The sequence below is a fragment of the Arachis ipaensis genome, chromosome B6, assembly GCF_059453495.1.
Source record: "Arachis ipaensis isolate K30076 ecotype BB chromosome B6, ASM5945349v1, whole genome shotgun sequence".
Lineage (NCBI taxonomy): Eukaryota > Viridiplantae > Streptophyta > Magnoliopsida > Fabales > Fabaceae > Arachis > Arachis ipaensis.
The window spans coordinates 83234416-83240169 of record NC_142441.1 but is presented as its reverse complement, the minus strand read 5'-3'; the positions used below and the strand labels follow the sequence as shown (position 1 = coordinate 83240169).

Genomic DNA, 5754 nt, shown 5'->3' with positions numbered 1-5754 from the left:
GAAAATAATAATAATGCAAGGAGAATGCTTGGTGACTTTACTGCACCTAATTCCAATTTACATGGAAGAAGCATCTCCATTCCTGCCATTGGAGCAAACAACTTTGAGCTGAAACCTCAGCTAGTTTCTCTGATGCAGCAAAACTGCAAGTTTTATGGACTTCCATCTGAAGATCCTTTTCAGTTCTTAACTGAATTCTTGCAGATCTGTGATACTGTTAAGACTAATGGAGTAGATCCTGAAGTCTACAGGCTCATGCTTTTCCCATTTGCTGTAAGAGACAGAGCTAGAATCTGGTTGGACTCTCAACCCAGAGACAGCCTGAACTCTTGGGATAAGCTGGTCACGGCTTTCTTAGCCAAGTTCTTTCCTCCTCAAAAGCTGAGCAAGCTTAGAGTGGATGTTCAAACCTTTAGACAGAAAGAAGGTGAATCCCTCTATGAAGCTTGGGAAAGATACAAGCAGCTGACCAAAAAGTGTCCTTCTAACATGCTTTCAGAATGGACCATCCTGGATATATTCTATGATGGTTTATCTGAGTTATCAAAGATGTCATTGGATACTTCTGCAGGTGGATCCATTCACCTAAAGAAAACGCCTGCAGAAGCTCAAGAACTCATTGACATGGTTGCTAATAACCAGTTCATGTACACTTCTGAGAGGAATCCTGTGAGTAATGGGACGCCTATGAAGAAGGGAGTTCTTGAAATTGATACTCTGAATGCCATATTGGCTCAGAACAAAATATTGACTCAGCAAGTCAATATGATTTCTCAGAGTCTGAATGGAATGCAAGCTGCATCTAACAGTACTCAAGAGGCATCTTCTGAAGAAGAAACTTATGATCCTGAGAACCCTGCAATAGCAGAGGTGAATTACTTAGGTGAACCTTATGGAAACACCTATAACTCATCATGGAGAAATCATCCAAATTTCTCATGGAAGGATCAAAAGCCTCAACAAGGCTTTAATAATGGTGGAAGAAATAGGTTTAACAATAGTAAACCTTTTCCATCATCCACTCAGCAACAGACAGAGAATTCTGAGCAGAATCCATCTAGCTTAGCAAACTTAGTCTCTGATCTATCTAAGACCACTATGAGTTTCATGAATGAAACAAGGTCCTCCATTAAAAATTTGGAGGTACAAGTGGGCTAGCTGAGTAAGAAGATCACTGAAATCCCTCCCAGTACTCTCCCAAGCAATACAGAAAAAAATCCAAAGAGAGAGTGCAAGGCCATTGATATTACCAAAATGGCCGAACCCAAAGAGGTAGAGGAGGACGTGAATCCCAGTGAGGAAGACCTCCTGGGACGTCCAGTGATCAATAAGGAGTTTCCCTCTGAGGAACCAAAGGAATCTGAGGCTCATCTAGAGACCATAGAGATTCCATTGAACCTCCTTATGCCCTTCATGAGCTCTGATGAGTATTCCTCTTCTGAAGAGAATGAGGATGTTACTAAAGAGCAAGCTGCTAAGTTCCTTGGTGCAATCATGAAGCTGAATGCCAAATTATTTGGCATTGATACTTGGGAAGATGAACCTCCCTTGTTCACCAATGAACTAAGTGATCCGGATCAACTGACATTGCCTCCGAAGAGATAGGATCCTGGAAAGTTCATAATACCTTGTACTATAGGAACCATGATCTTTAAGGCTCTGTGTGACCTTGGTTCAGGGATAAACCTCATGCCCCTCTCTGTAATAGAGAAACTGGGAATCTATGGGGTGCAAGCTGCTAAAATCTCATTAGAGATGGCAGACAATTCAAGAAAATAGGCTTATGGACAAGTAGAGGACGTGTTAGTAAAGGTTGAAGGCCTTTACATCCCTGCTGATTTCATAGTCCTGGATACTGGAAAGGAAGAGGATGAATCCATCATCCTAGGAAGACCTTTCCTAGCCACAGCAAGAGCTGTGATTGATGTGGACAGAGGAGAATTGATCCTTCAATTAAATAAGGACAACCTTATGTTTACAACTCAAGGATCTCTCTCTGCATCCATGAAGAGGAAGCAGAAAAAGCTTCTCTCAAAGCAGAGTCAACCAAAGCCCCCACAGTCAAACTCTAAGTTTGGTGTTGGGAGGCCACAACCAAACTCTAAGTTTGGTGTCAAACCCCCATATCCAAACTCTAAGTTTGGTGTTGGGAGGTCTCAACAAAGCTCTGCACATCTGTGAGGCTCCATGAGAGCCCACTGTCAAGCTATTGATATTAAAGAAGCGCTTGTTGGGAGGCAACCCAATTTCTATCTAACTATATTTTTCTTGGTTATATGTCTTTATAGGTTGACGATCATGTGGAGTCACAAAATAAATATAAAACTTGAAAACGGAATCAAAAACAGCAGAAGAAAAATCACACCCTGGAGGAAGCATCTGCCTGGCGTTCAACGCCAGAACAGAGCATGGTTCTGGCGCTGAACGCCCAAAATGGGCATCATCTGGGCGCTGAACGCCAGAATTACACCCTGGAGAGGAGCTGGCGCTGAACGCCCAGAACAAGCATGGTTCTGGCGTTCAACACCAGAAATGGCCAGTAAATGGGCGTTGAACGCCCAAAATGGGCACCAACATGGCGCTGAACGTCCAGAGTTATGTGCAAGGGCACTTTACATGCCTAATTTGGTGCAAGGATGTAAATCCTTGAACACCTCAGGATCTGTGGACCCCACAGGATCATCTCAGGATCTGTGGACCCCACAGGATCCCCACCTACCTCCACTAACTTCTTCTCACCCCTCTTTCACACAATCCCATAAACACTCTTCCCCAAAACCCTTCACCAATCACCTCAATCTCTCTTCCCCATCACCTCTTCACCACTCACATCCATCCACTCTTCCCCATAAACCTACCTCATAAACTCCACTTACCTTCAAAATTCAAAATCACTTTCCCACCCACACCCACCCTATATGGCCGAAACCTCACCCCCCTCCCTTCCCTATATAAAGCCTTCCATTCTACCTCATTTTCACACAACATAACCCTCTCTTCTCTTCTTGGCCGAAACACAACTCCTTCTCCCTCTCCTCCATTTCTTCTTCTTCTTCATCTATTCTTTCTTCACTTGCTCGAGGGCGAGCAATATTCTAAGTTTGGTGTGGTAAAAGCATAAGCTTTTTGTTTTTCCATTACCATTGATGGCACCTAAGACCGGAGAATCCTCTAGAAAAGGAAAAGGGAAGACAAAAGCTTCCACCTCCGAGTCATGGGAGATGGAAAGGTTCATCTCCAAAGCCCATCAAGACCACTTCTATGATGTTGTGGCCAAGAAGAAGGTGATCCCTGAGGTCCCTTTCAAACTCAAAAGAAATGAGTATCCGGAGATCCGACATGAAATTCAAAGAAGAGGTTGGGATGTTCTAACAAATCCCATCCAACAAGTCGGCATCCTAATAGTTCAAGAGTTCTATGCCAATGCATGGATCACCAAGAACCATGATCAAAGTAAGAACCCAGATCCAAAGAACTATGTTACAATATTTCGGGGGAAATACTTAGATTTTAGTCCGAAAAATGTGAGGTTGGCATTCAACTTGCCAAACATGGAAGAGAACGCACGCCCCTACACAAGGAGAGTCAACTTTGATCAAAGGTTGGACCAAGTCCTTATGGACATATGTGTAGAAGGAGCTCAATGGAAAATTGACTCAAAAGGCAAACCGGTTCAACTGAGAAGACTGGACCTTAAGCCTGTAGCTAGAGGGTGGTTGGAGTTCATTCAATGCTCAATCATTCCCACTAGCAACCAGTCTGAAGTTACTATAGACCGGGCCATCATGATCCATAGTATCATGATTAGAGAAGAGGTGGAAGTTCATGAGATTATACCTCAAGAACTTTACAAGGTGGCTGACAAGTCCTCCACTATGGCAAGGTTAGCCTTTCCTCACCTCATTTGCCACCTCTGTAATTCGGCTGGGATTGACATAGAGGGAGATATCCTCATTAAAGAGGACAAGCCCATCACTAAAAAAAATATGGAGCAAGCAAGAGAGCCCATTCATGGAGCTCAAGAGGCGTATGAAGCTCATCACCATGAGATCCCGGAAATGCCTCAAATGCATTTTCCTCCACAAAACTATTGGAAGCAAATCAACACCTCCCTAGGAGAATTGAGTTCCAACATGGGACAACTAAGGGTGGAACATCAAGAGCACTCCATCATCCTTCATGAAATAAGAGAAGATCAAAAAGCAATGAGGGAGGAGCAACAAAAACAAGGAAGAGACATAGAAGAGCTCAAGGACATCATTGGTTCCTCAAGAAGGAAACGCCACCGTCACTAAGGTGGATTCATTCCTTGTTCTTATTTCTTCTGTTTTTCGTTTTCTATGTTATGTGCTTATCCATGTTTGTGTCTTTATTACATGATCATTAGTAGTTAGTAACTTTGTCTTAAAGTTATGAATGTCCTATGAATCCATCACCTCTCTTAAATGAAAAATATTTTAATTCAAAAGAACAAGAAGTACATGAGTTTTGAATTTATCCTTGAACATAGCTTAATTATATTGATGTGGTGACAATGCTTCTTGTTTTCTGAATGTATGCTTGAACAGTGCATATGTCTTTTGAAGTTGTTGTTTAAGAATGTTAAATATGTTGGCTCTTGAAAGAATGATGACTAGGAGACATGTTATTTGATAATCTGAAAAATCATAAAAATGATTCTTGAAGCAAGAAAAAGCAGCAAAGAACAAAGCTTGCAGAAAAAAAAAATATAGGCGAAAAAAAATGGAAAGAAAAAGCAAGAAGAAAAAGCCAAAAGCTCTTAAAACCAAGAGGCAAGAGCAAAAAGCCAATAACCCTTAAAACCAAAAGGAAAGGGCAATTAAAAAGGATCCCAAGGCTTTGAGCATCAGTGGATAGGAGGGCCTAAAGGAATAAAATCCTGGCCTAAGCGGCTAAACCAAGCTGTCCCTAACCATGTGCTTGTGGCGTGTAGGTGTCAAGTGAAAACTTGAGACTGAGCGGTTAAAGTCAAGGTCCAAAGCAAAAAAAGAGTGTGCTTAAGAATCCTGGACACCTCTAATTGCGGACTTTAGCAAAGCTGAGTCACAATCTGAAAAGGTTCACCCAATTATGTGTCTGTGGTAATACTGGAAAACAAAGTGCTTAGGGCCACGGCCAAGACTTATAAAATAGCTGTGTTCAAGAATCATCATACTGAACTAGGAGAGTCAATAACACTATCTGAACTCTGAGTTCCTATAGATGCCAATCATTCTGAACTTCAATGAATAAAGTGAGATGCCAAAACTATTCAAGAGGAAAAAAGCTATAAGTTTCGCTCATTTAATTGGAGCTATGTTTCATTGATAGTTTGGAATTTATAGTATATTCTCTTCTTTTTATCCTATTTGATTTTTAGTTGCTTGGGGACAAGCAACAATTTAAGTTTGGTGTTGTGATGAGCGGATAATTTATACGCTTTTTGGCATTGTTTTTAGTATGTTTTTAGTAGGATCTAGTTACTTTTAGGGATGTTTTCATTAGTTTTTATGTTAAATTCATATTTATGGACTTTACTATGAGTTTGTGTGTTTTTTTGTGATTTCAGGTATTTTCTGGCTGAAATTGAGGGACTTGAGCAAAAATCAAATTCAGAGGTTGAAGAAGGACTGCTGATGCTGTTGGATTCTGACCTCCCTGCACTCAAAGTGGATTTTATGGAGCTACAGAACTTGAAATGGCGCGCTTCTAATTGTGTTGGAAAGTAGGCATCCAGGGCTTTCCAGCAATATA

General features: G+C 41.4%; 1 non-coding gene across 1 annotated transcript; it reads right to left on the bottom strand.

Annotated features, from left to right (window-relative positions):
- Positions 1 to 387: 387 nt before the first annotated feature.
- On the bottom strand, positions 388 to 495 carry LOC148561555 (small nucleolar RNA R71). The gene has a single exon (XR_015887494.1). It is a non-coding gene; the product is annotated as a small nucleolar RNA R71 (small nucleolar RNA).
- Positions 496 to 5754: the final 5259 nt, after the last annotated feature.